Source organism: Spermophilus citellus, assembly GCF_964194105.1.
Source record: "Spermophilus citellus genome assembly, contig: SCAFFOLD_61, whole genome shotgun sequence".
NCBI classification, from domain to species: Eukaryota; Metazoa; Chordata; class Mammalia; order Rodentia; family Sciuridae; genus Spermophilus; species Spermophilus citellus.
Genome location: NW_027672724.1, coordinates 2,034,660 through 2,053,817, shown reverse-complemented (window position 1 = coordinate 2,053,817; position 19,158 = coordinate 2,034,660).

Genomic DNA, 19,158 nt, shown 5'->3' with positions numbered 1-19,158 from the left:
GTTTGTCAGCAGTAACAGTTTTAATTTTTAGGTTTCACTCTGTTTTCTCCTATATGGATACATGTAGTTGGAAGTCTAAATCAAACACGGTTTGTGCTAGCTCTTTGAAACTTGACACAATAAAGTAGCTCCAAGTTCTATCTCTATGGTTTGTTTCCTATTGATGTAGCCCTAAGCAGAGACTGGCGCAAATCACTTTCATGGAATGGGGTTGCCAAGCTTCCAAAAAACTACGAGTTTCCTGAAATCTCAGCAGACATTTTTTCACCCAATCTTGATGACACTTTCAGGTAATGATCACTACCCCAATCCCACTTGGCTCACCAAATTTCGTTCTTCTAGGTTAAACCGTTCATCGGCAGTAACAGTTTTAATTTTTAGGTTTCACTCTGTTTTCTCCTATATGGATACATGTAGTTGGAATTCTAAATCAAAAACGGTTTGTGCTTGCTCTTTGAAACTTGACACAATAAAGTAGCTCCAAGTTCTATCTCTATGGTTTGTTTCCTATTGATGTAGCCCTAAGCAGAGATTGGTGCAAATCACTTTCATGGAAAGGGGTTGCCAAGCTTCCAAAAAACTACGAGTTTCCTGAAATCTCAGTACACATTTTTTCACCCAATCTTGATGACACTTTCAGGTAATGATCACTACCCCAATCCCACTTGGCTCACCAAATTTCGTTCTTCTAGGTTAAACCGTTCGTTGGCAGTAACAGTTTTAATTTTAGGTTTCACTCTGTTTTCTCCTATATGGATACATGTAGTTGGAAGTCTAAATCAAACACGGTTTGTGCTAGCTCTTTGAAACTTGACACAATAAAGTAGCTCCAAGTTCTATCTCTATGGTTTGTTTCCTATTGATGTAGCCCTATGCAGAGACTGGTGCAAATCACTTTCAATTAAAAGGGTTGCCAAGCTTCCAAAAAACTACGAGTTTCCTGAAATCTCAGCAGACATTTTTTCACCCAATCTTGATGACACTTTCAGGTAATGATCACTACCCCAATCCCACTTGGCTCACCAAATTTCGTTCTCCTAGGTTAAACCGTTCATCGGCAGTAACAGTTTTAATTTTTAGGTTTCACTCTGTTTTCTCCTATATGGATACATGTAGTTGGAAGTCTAAATCAAAAACGGTTTGTGCTTGCTCTTTGAAACTTGACACAATAAAGTAGCTCCAAGTTCTATCTCTATGGTTTGTTTCCTATTGATGTAGCCCTAAGCAGAGACTGGCGCAAATCACTTTCATGGAATGGGGTTGCCAAGCTTCCAAAAAACTACGAGTTTCCTGAAATCTCAGCACACATTTTTTCACCCAATATTGATGACACTTTCAGGTAATGATCACTACCCCAATCCCACTTGGCTCACCAAATTTCGTTCTTCTAGGTTAAACCGTTCGTCAGCAGTAACAGTTTTAATTTTTAGGTTTCACTCTGTTTTCTCCTATATGGATACATGTAGTTGGAAGTCTAAATCAAAAACGGTTTGTGCTAGCTCTTTGAAACTTGACACAATAAAGTAGCTCCAAGTTCTATCTCTATGGTTTGTTTACTATTGATGGAGCCCTAAGCAGAGACTGGCGCAAATCACTTTCATGGAAAGGGGTTGCCAAACTTCCAAAAAACTACGAGTTTCCTGAAATCTCAGCTCATATTTTTTCACCCAATCTTGATGACACTTTCAGGTAATGATCAGTACCCCAATCCCACTTGGCTCACCAAATTTCGTTCTTCTAGGTTAAACCGTTCGTTGGCAGTAACAGTTTTAATTTTAGGTTTCACTCTGTTTTCTCCTATATGGATACATGTAGTTGGAAGTCTAAATCAAACACGGTTTGTGCTAGCTCTTTGAAACTTGACACAATAATGTAGCTCCAAGTTCTATCACTATGGTTTGTTTCCTATTGATGTAGCCCTATGCAGAGACTGGTGCAAATCACTTTCATTTAAAAGGGTTGCCAAGCTTCCAAAAAACTACTAGTTTCCTGAAATCTCAGCAGACATTTTTTCACCCAAACTTGATGACACTTTCAGGTAATGATCACTACCCCAATCCCACTTGGCTCACCAAATTTCGTTCTCCTAGGTTAAACCGTTCATCGGCAGTAACAGTTTTAATTTCTAGGTTTCACTCTGTTTTCTCCTATATGGATACATGTAGTTGGAAGTCTAAATCAAAAACGGTTTGTGCTTGCTCTTTGAAACTTGACACAATAAAGTAGCTCCAAGTTCTATCTCTATGGTTTGTTTCCTATTGATGTAGCCCTAAGCAGAGATTGGTGCAAATCACTTTCATGGAAAGGGGTTGCCAAGCTTCCAAAAAACTACGAGTTTCCTGAAATCTCAGTACACATTTTTTCACCCAATCTTGATGACACTTTCAGGTAATGATCACTACCCCAATCCCACTTGGCTCACCAAATTTTGTTCTTGTAGGTTAAACCGTTCGTTGGCAGTAACAGTTTTAAATTTTAGGTTTCACTCTGTTTTCTCCTATATGGATACATGTAGTTGGAAGTCTAAATCAAACACGGTTTGTGCTACGTCTTTGATACTTGACACAATAAAGTAGCTCCAAGTTCTATCTCTATGGTTTGTTTCCTATTGATGTATCCCTATGCAGAGACTGGTGCAAATCACTTTCATTTAAAGGGGTTGCCAAGCTTCCAAAAAACTACGAGTTTCCTGAAATCTCAGCACACATTTTTTCACCCAATCTTGATGACACTTTCAGGTAATGATCACTACCCCAATCCCACTTGGCTCACCAAATTTCGTTCTTCTAGGTTAAACCGTTTGTCAGCAGTAACAGTTTTAATTTTTAGGTTTCACTCTGTTTTCTCCTATATGGATACATGTAGTTGGAAGTCTAAATCAAACACGGTTTGTGCTAGCTCTTTGAAACTTGACACAATAAAGTAGCTCCAAGTTCTATCTCTATGGTTTGTTTCCTATTGATGTAGCCCTAAGCAGAGACTGGCCCAAATCACTTTCATGGAATGGGGTTGCCAAGCTTCCAAAAAACTACGAGTTTCCTGAAATCTCAGCAGACATTTTTTCACCCAATCTTGATGACACTTTCAGGTAATGATCACTACCCCAATCCCACTTGGCTCACCAAATTTCGTTCTTCTAGGTTAAACCGTTCATCGGCAGTAACAGTTTAAATTTTTAGGTTTCACTCTGTTTTCTCCTATATGGATACATGTAGTTGGAAGTCTAAATCAAAAACGGTTTGTGCTAGCTCTTTGAAACTTGACACAATAAAGTAGCTCCAAGTTCTATCTCTATGGTTTGTTTCCTATTGATGTATCCCTATGCAGAGACTGGTGCAAATCACTTTCATTTAAAGGGGTTGCCAAGCTTCCAAAAAACTACGAGTTTCCTGAAATCTCAGCACACATTTTTTCACCCAATTTTGATGACACTTTCAGGTAATGATCACTACCCCAATCCCACTTGGCTCACCAAATTTCGTTCTTCTAGGTTAAACCGTTCGTCAGCAGTAACAGTTTTAATTTTTAGGTTTCACTCTGTTTTCTCCTATATGGATACATGTAGTTGGAAGTCTAAATCAAACACGGTTTGTGCTAGCTCTTTGAAACTTTACACAATAAAGTAAGCTCCAAGTCCTATCTCTATGGTTTGTTTACTATTGATGGAGCCCTAAGCAGAGACTGGCGCAAATCACTTTCATGGAAAGGGGTTGCCAATCTTCCAAAAAACTACGAGTTTCCTGAAATCTCAGCTCATATTTTTTCACCCAATCTTGATGACACTTTCAGGTAATGATCAGTACCCCAATCCCACTTGGCTCACCAAATTTCGTTCTTCTAGGTTAAACCGTTCGTTGGCAGTAACAGTTTTAATTTTAGGTTTCACTCTGTTTTCTCCTATATGGATACATGTAGTTGGAAGTCTAAATCAAACACGGTTTGTGCTAGCTCTTTGAAACTTGACACAATAAAGTAGCTCCAAGTTCTATCTCTATGGTTTGTTTCCTATTGATGTAGCCCTATGCAGAGACTGGTGCAAATCACTTTCATTTAAAAGGGTTGCCAAGCTTCCAAAAAACTACGAGTTTCCTGAAATCTCAGCACACATTTTTTCACCAAATCTTGATGACACTTTCAGGTAATGATCACTACCCCAATCCCACTTGGCTCACCAAATTTCGTTCTTCTAGGTTAAACCGTTCATCGGCAGTAACAGTTTTAATTTTTAGGTTTCACTCTGTTTTCTCCTATATGGATACATGTAGTTGGAAGTCTAAATCAAACACGGTTTGTGCTAGCTCTTTGAAACTTGACACAATAAAGTAGCTCCAAGTTCTATCTCTATGGTTTGTTTCCTATTGATGTAGCCCTAAGCAGAGACTGGCGCAAAGCACTTTCATGGAATGGGGTTGCCAAGCTTCCAAAAAACTACGAGTTTCCTGAAATCTCAGCAGACATTTTTTCACCCAATCTTGATGACACTTTCAGGTAATGATCACTACCCCAATCCCACTTGGCTCACCAAATTTCGTTCTTCTAGGTTAAACCGTTCATCGGCAGTAACAGTTTAAATTTTTAGGTTTCACTCTGTTTTCTCCTATATGGATACATGTAGTTGGAAGTCTAAATCAAAAACGGTTTGTGCTAGCTCTTTGAAACTTGACACAATAAAGTAAGCTCCAAGTTCTATCTCTATGGTTTGTTTACTATTGATGGAGCCCTAAGCAGAGACTGGCGCAAATCACTTTCATGGAAAGGGGTTGCCAATCTTCCAAAAAACTACGAGTTTCCTGAAATCTCAGCTCATATTTTTTCACCCAATCTTGATGACACTTTCAGGTAATGATCAGTACCCCAATCCCACTTGGCTCACCAAATTTCGTTCTTCTAGGTTAAACCGTTCGTTGGCAGTAACAGTTTTAATTTTAGGTTTCACTCTGTTTTCTCCTATATGGATACATGTAGTTGGAAGTCTAAATCAAACACGGTTTGTGCTAGCTCTTTGAAACTTGACACAATAAAGTAGCTCCAAGTTCTATCTCTATGGTTTGTTTCCTATTGATGTAGCCCTATGCAGAGACTGGTGCAAATCACTTTCATTTAAAAGGGTTGCCAAGCTTCCAAAAAACTACGAGTTTCCTGAAATCTCAGCAGACATTTTTTCACCCAATCTTGATGACACTTTCAGGTAATGATCACTACCCCAATCCCACTTGGCTCACCAAATTTCGTTCTCCTAGGTTAAACCGTTCATCGGCAGTAACAGTTTTAATTTCTAGGTTTCACTCTGTTTTCTCCTATATGGATACATGTAGTTGGAAGTCTAAATCAAAAACGGTTTGTGCTTGCTCTTTGAAACTTGACACAATAAAGTAGCTCCAAGTTCTATCTCTATGGTTTGTTTCCTATTGATGTAGCCCTAAGCAGAGATTGGTGCAAATCACTTTCATGGAAAGGGGTTGCCAAGCTTCCAAAAAACTACGAGTTTCCTGAAATCTCAGTACACATTTTTTCACCCAATCTTGATGACACTTTCAGGTAATGATCACTACCCCAATCCCACTTGGCTCACCAAATTTTGTTCTTGTAGGTTAAACCGTTCGTTGGCAGTAACAGTTTTAAATTTTAGGTTTCACTCTGTTTTCTCCTATATGGATACATGTAGTTGGAAGTCTAAATCAAACACGGTTTGTGCTAGCTCTTTGATACTTGACACAATAAAGTAGCTCCAAGTTCTATCTCTATGGTTTGTTTCCTATTGATGTATCCCTATGCAGAGACTGGTGCAAATCACTTTCATTTAAAGGGGTTGCCAAGCTTCCAAAAAACTACGAGTTTCCTGAAATCTCAGCACACATTTTTTCACCCAATCTTGATGACACTTTCAGGTAATGATCACTACCCCAATCCCACTTGGCTCACCAAATTTCGTTCTTCTAGGTTAAACCCTTCGTTGGCAGTAACTGTTTTAATTTTAGGTTTCACTCTGTTTTCTCCTATATGGATACATGTAGTTGGAAGTCTAAATCAAAAACGGTTTGTGCTAGCTCTTTGAAACTTGACACAATAAAGTAGCTCCAAGTTCTATCTCTATGGTTTGTTTCCTATTGATGTAGCCCTAAGCAGAGACTGGCGCAAATCACTTTCATGGAATGGGGTTGCCAAGCTTCCAAAAAACTACGAGTTTCCTGAAATCTCAGCAGACATTTTTTCACCCAATCTTGATGACACTTTCAGGTAATGATCACTACCCCAATCCCACTTGGCTCACCAAATTTCGTTCTTCTAGGTTAAACCGTTCATCGGCAGTAACAGTTTTAATTTTTAGGTTTCACTCTGTTTTCTCCTATATGGATACATGTAGTTGGAAGTCTAAATCAAAAACGGTTTGTGCTTGCTCTTTGAAACTTGACACAATAAAGTAGCTCCAAGTTCTATCTCTATGGTTTGTTTCCTATTGATGTAGCCCTAAGCAGAGACTGGCGCAAATCACTTTCATGGAATGGGGTTGCCAAGCTTCCAAAAAACTACGAGTTTCCTGAAATCTCAGCACACATTTTTTCACCCAATCTTGATGACACTTTCAGGTAATGATCACTACCCCAATCCCACTTGGCTCACCAAATTTCGTTCTTCTAGGTTAAACCGTTCGTCAGCAGTAACAGTTTTAATTTTTAGGTTTCACTCTGTTTTCTCCTATATGGATACATGTAGTTGGAAGTCTAAATCAAAAACGGTTTGTGCTAGCTCTTTGAAAATTGACACAATAAAGTAGCTCCAAGTTCTATCTCTATGGTTTGTTTACTATTGATGGAGCCCTAAGCAGAGACTGGCGCAAATCACTTTCATGAAAGGGGTTGCCAATCTTCCAAAAAACTACGAGTTTCCTGAAATCTCAGCTCATATTTTTTCACCCAATCTTGATGACACTTTCAGGTAATGATCAGTACCCTAATCCCACTTGGCTCACCAAATTTCGTTCTTCTAGGTTAAACCGTTCGTTGGCAGTAACTGTTTTAATTTTAGGTTTCACTCTGTTTTCTCCTATATGGATACATGTAGTTGGAAGTCTAAATCAAACACGGTTTGTGCTAGCTCTTTGAAACTTGACACAATAAAGTAGCTCCAAGTTCTATCTCTATGGTTTGATTCCTATTGATGTAGCCCTATGCAGAGACTGGTGCAAATCACTTTCATTTAAAAGGGTTGCCAAGCTTCCAAAAAACTACGAGTTTCCTGAAATCTCAGCAGACATTTTTTCACCCAATCTTGATGACACTTTCAGGTAATGATCACTACCCCAATCCCACTTGGCTCACCAAATTTCGTTCTCCTAGGTTAAACCGTTCATCGGCAGTAACAGTTTTAATTTTTAGGTTTCACTCTGTTTTCTCCTATATGGATACATGTAGTTGGAAGTCTAAATCAAAAACGGTTTGTGCTTGCTCTTTGAAACTTGACACAATAAAGTAGCTCCAAGTTCTATCTCTATGGTTTGTTTCCTATTGATGTAGCCCTAAGCAGAGATTGGTGCAAATCACTTTCATGGAAAGGGGTTGCCAAGCTTCCAAAAAACTACGAGTTTCCTGAAATCTCAGTACACATTTTTTCACCCAATCTTGATGACACATTCAGGTAATGATCACTACCCCAATCCCACTTGGCTCACCAAATTTCGTTCTTCTAGGTTAAACCGTTCGTCAGCAGTAACAGTTTTAATTTTTAGGTTTCACTCTGTTTTCTCCTATATGGATACATGTAGTTGGAAGTCTAAATCAAAAACGGTTTGTGCTAGCTCTTTGAAACTTGACACAATAAAGTAGCTCCAAGTTCTATCTCTATGGTTTGTTTCCTATTGATGTAGCCCTAAGCAGAGACTGGCGCAAATCACTTTCATGGAATGGGGTTGCCAAGCTTCCAAAAAACTACGAGTTTCCTGAAATCTCAGCACATATTTTTTCACCCAATCTTGATGACACTTTGAGGTAATGATCAGTACAACAAATCCCACTTTGGTCACCAAGTTTCTTTCTTCTATGTTAAACAGTTCGTTGGCAGTAACAGTTTTAATTTTAAGTTTCACTATGTTTTCTCCTATATGGATACATGTATTTGGAACTCTAAATCAAACACGGTTTGTGCTAGCTCTTTGAAACTTGACACAATAAGGTAGCTCCAAGTTCTATCTCTATGGTTTGTTTCCTATTGATGTAGCCCTATGCAGAGACTGGTGCAAATCACTTTCATTTAAAGGGGTTGCCAAGCTTCCAAAAAACTACGAGTTTCCTGAAATCTCAGCACACATTTTTTCACCCAATCTTGATGACACTTTCAGGTAATGATCACCACCCCAATCCCACTTGGCTCACCAAATTTCATTCTTCTAGGTTAAACCGTTTGTCAGCAGTAACAGTTTTAATTTTTAGGTTTCACTCTGTTTTCTCCTATATGGATACATGTAGTTGGAAGTCTAAATCAAAAACGGTTTGTGCTAGCTCTTTGAAACTTGACACAATAAAGTAGCTCCAAGTTCTATCTCTATGGTTTGTTTCCTATTGATGTAGCCCTAAGCAGAGACTGGCGCAAATCACTTTCATGGAATGGGGTTGCCAAGCTTCCAAAAAACTACGAGTTTCCTGAAATCTCAGCACACATTTTTTCACCCAATCTTGATGACACTTTCAGGTAATGATCACTACCCCAATCCCACTTGGCTCACCAAATTTCGTTCTTCTAGGTTAAACCGTTCGTCAGCAGTAACAGTTTTAATTTTTAGGTTTCACTCTGTTTTCTCCTATATGGATACATGTAGTTGGAAGTCTAAAACAAAAACGGTTTGTGCTAGCTCTTTGAAACTTGACACAATAAAGTAGCTCCAAGTTCTATCTCTATGGTTTGTTTACTATTGATGGAGCCCTAAGCAGAGACTGGCGCAAATCACTTTCATGGAAAGGGGTTGCCAAGCTTCCAAAAAACTACGAGTTTCCTGAAATCTCAGCAGACATTTTTTCACCCAATCTTGATGACACTTTCAGGTAATGATCACTACCCCAATCCCACTTGGCTCACCAAATTTCGTTCTTCTAGGTTAAACCGTTCATCGGCAGTAACAGTTTTAATTTTTAGGTTTCACTCTGTTTTCTCCTATATGGATACATGTAGTTGGAAGTCTAAATCAAAAACGGTTTGTGCTTGCTCTTTGAAACTTGACACAATAAAGTAGCTCCAAGTTCTATCTCTATGGTTTGTTTCCTATTGATGTAGCCCTAAGCAGAGACTGGCGCAAATCACTTTCATGGACAGGGGTTTCCAAGCTTCCAAAAAACTACGAGTTTCCTGAAATCTCAGCAGACATTTTTTCACCCAATCTTGATGACACTTTCAGGTAATGATCACTACCCCAATCCCACTTGGCTCACCAAATTTCGTTCTTCTAGGTTAAACAGTTCATCGGCAGTAACAGTTTTAATTTTTAGGTTTCACTCTGTTTTCTCCTATATGGATACATGTAGTTGGAAGTCTAAATCAAAAACGGTTTGTGCTTGCTCTTTGAAACTTGACACAATGAAGTAGCTCCAAGTTCTATCTCTATGGTTTGTTTCCTATTGATGTAGCCCTAAGCAGAGATTGGTGCAAATCACTTTCATGGAAAGGGGTTGCCAAGCTTCCAAAAAACTACGAGTTTCCTGAAATCTCAGTACACATTTTTTCACCCAATCTTGATGACACTTTCAGGTAATGATCAGTACCCCAATCCCACTTGGCTCACCAAATTTCGTTCTTCTAGGTTAAACCGTTCGTTGGCAGTAACTGTTTTAATTTTAGGTTTCACTCTGTTTTCTCCTATATGGATACATGTAGTTGGAAGTCTAAATCAAACACGGTTTGTGCTAGCTCTTTGAAACTTGACACAATAACGTAGCTCCAAGTTCTATCTCTATGGTTTGATTCCTATTGATGTAGCCCTATGCAGAGACTGGTGCAAATCACTTTCAATTAAAAGGGTTGCCAAGCTTCCAAAAAACTACGAGTTTCCTGAAATCTCAGCAGACATTTTTTCACCCAATCTTGATGACACTTTCAGGTAATGATCACTACCCCAATCCCACTTGGCTCACCAAATTTCGTTCTCCTTGGTTAAACCGTTCATCGGCAGTAACAGTTTTAATTTTTAGGTTTCACTCTGTTTTCTCCTATATGGATACATGTAGTTGGAAGTCTAAATCAAAAACGGTTTGTGCTTGCTCTTTGAAACTTGACACAATAAAGTAGCTCCAAGTTCTATCTCTATGGTTTGTTTCCTATTGATGTAGCCCTAAGCAGAGATTGGTGCAAATCACTTTCATGGAAAGGGGTTGCCAAGCTTCCAAAAAACTACGAGTTTCCTGAAATCTCAGTACACATTTTTTCACCCAATCTTGATGACACATTCAGGTAATGATCACTACCCCAATCCCACTTGGCTCACCAAATTTCGTTCTTCTAGGTTAAACCGTTCGTCAGCAGTAACAGTTTTAATTTTTAGGTTTCACTCTGTTTTCTCCTATATGGATACATGTAGTTGGAAGTCTAAATCAAAAACGGTTTGTGCTAGCTCTTTGAAACTTGACACAATAAAGTAGCTCCAAGTTCTATCTCTATGGTTTGTTTCCTATTGATGTAGCCCTAAGCAGAGACTGGCGCAAATCACTTTCATGGAATGGGGTTGCCAAGCTTCCAAAAAACTACGAGTTTCCTGAAATCTCAGCACATATTTTTTCACCCAATCTTGATGACACTTTGAGGTAATGATCAGTACAACAAATCCCACTTTGGTCACCAAGTTTCTTTCTTCTATGTTAAACAGTTCGTTGGCAGTAACAGTTTTAATTTTAAGTTTCACTATGTTTTCTCCTATATGGATACATGTATTTGGAACTCTAAATCAAACACGGTTTGTGCTAGCTCTTTGAAACTTGACACAATAAGGTAGCTCCAAGTTCTATCTCTATGGTTTGTTTCCTATTGATGTAGCCCTAAGCAGAGACTGGCGCAAATCACTTTCATGGACAGGGGTTTCCAAGCTTCCAAAAAACTACGAGTTTCCTGAAATCTCAGCAGACATTTTTTCACCCAATCTTGATGACACTTTCAGGTAATGATCACTACCCCAATCCCACTTGGCTCACCAAATTTCGTTCTTCTAGGTTAAACTGTTCATTGGCAGTAACAGTTTTAATTTTTAGGTTTCACTCTGTTTTCTCCTATATGGATACATGTAGTTGGAAGTCTAAATCAAAAACGGTTTGTGCTAGCTCTTTGAAACTTGACACAATAAAGTAGCTCCAAGTTCTATCTCTATGGTTTGTTTCCTATTGATGTAGCCCTAAGCAGAGACTGGCGCAAATCACTTTCATGGAATGGGGTTGCCAAGCTTCCAAAAAACTACGAGTTTCCTGAAATCTCAGCACACATTTTTTCACCCAATCTTGATGACACTTTCAGGTAATGATCACTACCCCAATCCCACTTGGCTCACCAAATTTCGTTCTTCTAGGTTAAACAGTTCGTCAGCAGTAACAGTTTTAATTTTTAGGTTTCACTCTGTTTTCTCCTATATGGATACATGTAGTTGGAAGTCTAAAACAAAAACGGTTTGTGCTAGCTCTTTGAAACTTGACACAATAAAGTAGCTCCAAGTTCTATCTCTATGGTTTGTTTACTATTGATGGAGCCCTAAGCAGAGACTGGCGCAAATCACTTTCATGGAAAGGGGTTGCCAATCTTCCAAAAAACTACGAGTTTCCTGAAATCTCAGCTCATATTTTTTCACCCAATCTTGATGACACTTTCAGGTAATGATCAGTACCCCAATCCCACTTGGCTCACCAAATTTCGTTCTTCTAGGTTAAACCGTTCGTTGGCAGTAACAGTTTTAATTTTAGGTTTCACTCTGTTTTCTCCTATATGGATACATGTAGTTGGAAGTCTAAATCAAACACGGTTTGCGCTAGCTCTTTGAAACTTGACACAATAAAGTAGCTCCAAGTTCTATCTCTATGGTTTGTTTCCTATTGATGTAGCCCTATGCAGAGACTGGTGCAAATCAGTTTCATTTAAAAGGGTTGCCAAGCTTCCAAAAAACTACGAGTTTCCTGAAATCTCAGCAGACATTTTTTCACCCAATCTTGATGACACTTTCAGGTAATGATCACTACCCCAATCCCACTTGGCTCACCAAATTTCGTTCTCCTAGGTTAAACCGTTCATCGGCAGTAACAGTTTTAATTTTTAGGTTTCACTCTGTTTTCTCCTATATGGATACATGTAGTTGGAAGTCTAAATCAAAAACGGTTTGTGCTTGCTTTTTGAAACTTGACACAATAAAGTAGCTCCAAGTTCTATCTCTATGGTTTGTTTCCTATTGATGTAGCCCTAAGCAGAGATTGGCGCAAATCACTTTCATGGAAAGGGGTTGCCAAGCTTCCAAAAAACTACGAGTTTCCTGAAATCTCAGTACACATTTTTTCACCCAATCTTGATGACACTTTCAGGTAATGATCACTACCCCAATCCCACTTGGCTCACCAAATTTTGTTCTTCTAGGTTAAACCGTTCGTTGGCAGTAACAGTTTTAAATTTTAGGTTTCACTCTGTTTTCTCCTATATGGATACATGTAGTTGGAAGTCTAAATCAAACACGGTTTGTGCTAGCTCTTTGATACTTGACACAATAAAGTAGCTCCAAGTTCTATCTCTATGGTTTGTTTCCTATTGATGTATCCCTATGCAGAGACTGGTGCAAATCACTTTCATTTAAAGGGGTTGCCAAGCTTCCAAAAAACTACGAGTTTCCTGAAATCTCAGCACACATTTTTTCACCCAATCTTGATGACACTTTCAGGTAATGATCACCACCCCAATCCCACTTGGCTCACCAAATTTCATTCTTCTAGGTTAAACCGTTTGTCAGCAGTAACAGTTTTAATTTTTAGGTTTCACTCTGTTTTCTCCTATATGGATACATGTAGTTGGAAGTCTAAATCAAAAACGGTTTGTGCTAGCTCTTTGAAACTTGACACAATAAAGTAGCTCCAAGTTCTATCTCTATGGTTTGTTTCCTATTGATGTAGCCCTAAGCAGAGACTGGCGCAAATCACTTTCATGGAATTGGGTTGCCAAGCTTCCAAAAAACTACCAGTTTCCTGAAATCTCAGCAGACATTTTTTCACCCAATCTTGATGACACTTTCAGGTAATGATCACTACCCCAATCCCACTTGGCTCACCAAATTTCGTTCTTCTAGGTTAAACCGTTCATCGGCAGTAACAGTTTTAATTTTTAGGTTTCACTCTGTTTTCTCCTATATGGATACATGTAGTTGGAAGTCTAAATCAAACACGGTTTGTGCTAGCTCTTTGAAACTTGACACAATAAAGTAGCTCCAAGTTCTATCTCTATGGTTTGTTTCCTATTGATGTATCCCTATGCAGAGACTGGTGCAAATCACTTTCATTTAAAGGGGTTGCCAAGCTTCCAAAAAACTACGAGTTTCCTGAAATCTCAGCACACATTTTTTCACCCAATCTTGATGACACTTTCAGGTAATGATCACCACCCCAATCCCACTTGGCTCACCAAATTTCGTTCTTCTAGGTTAAACCGTTCGTCAGCAGTAACAGTTTTAATTTTTAGGTTTTTCTCTGTTTTCTCCTATATGGATACATGTAGTTGGAAGTCTAAATCAAAAACGGTTTGTGCTAGCTCTTTGAAACTTGACACCATAAAGTAGCTCCAAGTTCTATCTCTATGGTTTGTTTCCTATTGATGTAGCCCTAAGCAGAGACTGGCGCAAATCACTTTCATGGAATGGGGTTGCCAAGCTTCCAAAAAACTACGAATTTCCTGAAATCTCAGCACACATTTTTTCACCCAATCTTGATGACACTTTGAGGTAATGATCAGTACAACAAATCCCACTTTGGTCACCAAGTTTCTTTCTTCTATGTTAAACCGTTCGTTGGCAGTAACAGTTTTAATTTTAAGTTTCACTATGTTTTCTCCTATATGGATACATGTATTTGGAACTCTAAATCAAACACGGTTTGTGCTAGCTCTTTGAAACTTGACACAATAAGGTAGCTCCAAGTTCTATCTCTATGGTTTGTTTCCTATTGATGTAGCCCTAAGCAGAGACTGGCGCAAATCACTTTCATGGACAGGGGTTGCCAAGCTTCCAAAAAACTACGAGTTTCCTGAAATCTCAGCAGACATTTTTTCACCCAATCTTGATGACACTTTCAGGTAATGATCACTACCCCAATCCCACTTGGCTCACCAAATTTCGTTCTTCTAGGTTAAACCGTTCATCGGCAGTAACAGTTTTAATTTTTAGGTTTCACTCTGTTTTCTCCTATATGGATACATGTAGTTGGAAGTCTAAATCAAAAACGGTTTGTGCTTGCTCTTTGAAACTTGACACAATAAAGTAGCTCCAAGTTCTTTCTCTATGGTTTGTTTCCTATTGATGTAGCCCTAAGCAGAGATTGGTGCAAATCACTTTCATGGAAATGGGTTGCCACGCTTCCCAAAAACTACGAGTTTCCTAAAATCTCAGTACACATTTTTTCACCCAATCTTGATGACACTTTCAGGTAATGATCACTACCCCAATCCCACTTGGCTCAAGAAATTTCGTTCTCCTAGGTTAAAGAGTTGGTCGGCAGTAACAGTTTTAATTTTTAGGTTTCACTCTGTTTTCTCCTATATGGATACATGTAGTTGGAAGTCTAAATCAAAAACGGTTTGTGCTAACTCTTTGAAACTTGACACAATGAAGTAGCTCCAAGTTCTATCTCTATGGTTTGTTTCCTATTGATGTAGCCCTAAGCAGAGACTGGCGCAAATCACTTTCATGGAAAGGGGTTGCCAATCTTCCAAAAAACTACGAGTTTCCTGAAATCTCAGCACACATTTTTTCACCCAATCTTGATGACACTTTCAGGTAATGATCACTACCCCAATCCCACTTGGCTCACCAAATTTCGTTCTTCTAGGTTAAACCGTTCATCGGCAGTAACAGTTTTAATTTTTAGGTTTCACTCTGTTTTCTCCTATATGGATACATGTAGTTGGAAGTCTAAATCAAAAACGGTTTGTGCTAGCTCTTTGAAACTTGACACAATAAAGTAGCTCCAAGTTCTATCTCTATGGTTTGTTTCCTATTGATGTAGCCAAAGCAGAGATTGGTGCAAATCACTTTCATGGAATGGGGTTGCCAAGCTTCCCAAAAACTACGAGTTTCCTGAAATCTCAGTACACATTTTTTCACCCAATCTTGATGACACTTTCAGGTAATGATCACTACCCCAATCCCACTTGGCTCAAGAAATTTCGTTCTCCTAGGTTAAACAGTTCGTCGGCAGTAACAGTTTTAATTTTTAGGGTTCACTCTGTTTTCTCCTATATGGATACATGTAGTTGGAAGTCTAAATCAAAAACGGTTTGTGCTAACTCTTTGAAACTTGACACAATAAAGTAGCTCCAAGTTATATCTCTATGGTTTGTTTCCTATTGATGTAGCCCTAAGCAGAGACCGGCGCAAATCACTTTCATGGAAAGGGGTTGCCAATCTTCCAAAAAACTACGAGTTTTTTGAAATCTCAGCACACATTTTTTCACCCAATCTTGATGACACTTTCAGGTAATGATCACTACCCCAATCCCACTTGGCTCACCAAATTTCGTTCTTCTAGGTTAAACCGTTCATTGGCAGTAACAGTTTTAATTTTTAGGTTTCACTCTGTTTTCTCCTATATGGATACATGTAGTTGGAAGTCTAAATCAAAAACGGTTTGTGCTAGCTCTTTGAAACTTGACACAATAAAGGAGCTCCAAGTTCTATCTCTATGGTTTGTTTACTATTGATGGAGCCCTAAGCCGAGACTGGCGCAAATCACTTTCATGGAAAGGGGTTGCCAATCTTCCAAAAAACTACGAGAGTCCTGAAATCTCAGCTCATATTTTTTCACCCAATCTTGATGACACTTTCAGGTAATGATCAGTACCCCAATCCCACTTGGCTCACCAAATTTCGTTCTTCTAGGTTAAACCGTTCGTTGACAGTAACAGTTTTAATTTTAGGTTTCACTCTGTTTTCTCCTATATGGATACATGTAGTTGGAAGTCTAAATCAAACACGGTTTGTGCTAGCTCTTTGAAACTTGACACAATAAAGTAGCTCCAAGTTCTATCTCTATGGTTTGTTTCCTATTGATGTAGCCCTATGCAGAGACTGGTGCAAATCACTTTCATTTAAAAGGGTTGCCAAGCTTCCAAAAAACTACGAGTTTCCTGAAATCTCAGCAGACATTTTTTCACCCAATCTTGATGACACTTTCAGGTAATGATCACTACCCCAATCCCACTTGGCTCACCAAATTTCGTTCTCCTAGGTTAAACCGTTCATCGGCAGTAACAGTTTTAATTTTTAGGTTTCACTCTGTTTTCTCCTATATGGATACATGTAGTTGGAAGTCTAAATCAAAAACGGTTTGTGCTTGCTCTTTGAAACTTGACACAATAAAGTAGCTCCAAGTTCTATCTCTATGGTTTGTTTCCTATTGATGTAGCCCTAAGCAGAGATTGGTGCAAATCACTTTCATGGAAAGGGGTTGCCAAGCTTCCAAAAATCTACGAGTTTCCTGAAATCTCAGTACACATTTTTTCACCCAATCTTGATGACACTTTCAGGTAATGATCACTACCCCAATCCCACTTGGCTCACCAAATTTTGTTCTTGTAGGTTAAACCGTTCGTTGGCAGTAACAGTTTTAAATTTTAGGTTTCACTCTGTTTTCTCCTATATGGATACATGTAGTTGGAAGTCTAAATCAAACACGGTTTGTGCTAGCTCTTTGATACTTGACACAATAAAGTAGCTCCAAATTCTATCTCTATGGTTTGTTTCCTATTGATGTATCCCTATGCAGAGACTGGTGCAAATCACTTTCATTTAAAGGGGTTGCCAAGCTTCCAAAAAACTACGAGTTTCCTGAAATCTCAGCACACATTTTTTCACCCAATCTTAATGACACTTTCAGGTAATGATCACTACCCCAATCCCACTTGGCTCACCAAATTTTGTTCTTCTAGGTTAAACCGTTTGTCAGCAGTAACAGTTTTAATTTTTAGGTTTCACTCTGTTTTCTCCTATATGGATACATGTAGTTGGAAGTCTAAATCAAAAACGGTTTGTGCTAGCTCTTTGAAACTTGACACAATAAAGTAGCTCCAAGTTCTATCTCTATGGTTTGTTTCCTATTGATGTAGCCCTAAGCAGAGACTGGCTCAAATCACTTTCATGGAATGGGGTTGCCAAGCTTCCAAAAAACTACGAGTTTCCTGAAATCTCAGCAGACATTTTTTCACCCAATCTTGATGACACTTTCAGGTAATGATCACTACCCCAATCCCACTTGGCTCACCAAATTTCGTTCTCCTAGGTTAAACCGTTCATCGGCAGTAACAGTTTTAATTTTTAGGTTTCACTCTGTTTTCTCCTATATGGATACATGTAGTTGGAAGTCTAAATCAAAAACGGTTTGTGCTTGCTCTTTGAAACTTGACACAATAAAGTAGCTCCAAGTTCTATCTCTATGGTTTGTTTCCTATTGATGTAGCCCTAAGCAGAGATTGGTGCAAATCACTTTCATGGAAAGGGGTTGCCAAGCTTCCAAAAATCTACGAGTTTCCTGAAATCTCAGTACACATTTTTTCACCCAATCTTGATGACACTTTCAGGTAATGATCACTACCCCAATCCCACTTGGCTCACCAAATTTTGTTCTTGTAGGTTAAACCGTTCGTTGGCAGTAACAGTTTTAAATTTTAGGTTTCACTCTGTTTTCTCCTATATGGATACATGTAGTTGGAAGTCTAAATCAAACACGGTTTGTGCTAGCTCTTTGATACTTGACACAATAAAGTAGCTCCAAGTTCTATCTCTATGGTTTGTTTCCTATTGATGTATCCCTATGCAGAGACTGGTGCAAATCACTTTCATTTAAAGGGGTTGCCAAGCTTCCAAAAAACTACGAGTTTCCTGAAATCTCAGCACACATTTTTTCACCCAATCTTGATGACACTTTCAGGTAATGATCACCACCCCAATCCCACTTGGCTCACCAAATTTCATTCTTCTAGGTTAAACCGTTTGTCAGCAGTAACAGTTTTAATTTTTAGGTTTCACTCTGTTTTCTCCTATATGGATACATGTAGTTGGAAGTCTAAATCAAAAACGGTTTGTGCTAGCTCTTTGAAACTTGACACAATAAAGTAGCTCCAAGTTCTATCTCTATGGTTTGTTTCCTATTGATGTAGCCCTAAGCAGAGACTGGCGCAAATCACTTTCATGGAATTGGGTTGCCAAGCTTCCAAAAAACTACGAGTTTCCTGAAATCTCAGCAGACATTTTTTCACCCAATCTTGATGACACTTTCAGGTAATGATCACTACCCCAATCCCACTTGGCTCACCAAATTTCGTTCTTCTAGGTTAAACCGTTCATCGGCAGTAACAGTTTTAATTTTTAGGTTTCACTCTGTTTTCTCCTATATGGATACATGTAGTTGGAAGTCTAAATCAAACACGGTTTGTGCTAGCTCTTTGAAACTTGACACAATAAAGTAGCTCCAAGTTCTATCTCTATGGTTTGTTTCCTATTGATGTATCCCTATGCAGAGACTGGTGCAAATCACTTTCATTTAAAGGGGTTGCCAAGCTTCCAAAAAACTACGAGTTTCCTGAAATCTCAGCACACATTTTTTCACCCAATCTTGATGACACTTTCAGGTAATCATCACCACCCCAATCCCACTTGGCTCACCAAATTTCGTTCTTCTAGGTTAAACCGTTCGTCAGCAGTAACAGTTTTAATTTTTAGGTTTCACTCTGTTTTCTCCTATATGGATACATGTAGTTGGAAGTCTAAATCAAAAACGGTTTGTGCTAGCTCTTTGAAACTTGACACAATAAAGTAGCTCCAAGTTCTATCTCTATGGTTTGTTTCCTATTGATGTAGCCCTAAGCAGAGACTGGCGCAAATCACTTTCATGGAATGGGGTTGCCAAGCTTCCAAAAAACTACGAGTTTCCTGAAATCTCAGCACACATTTTTTCA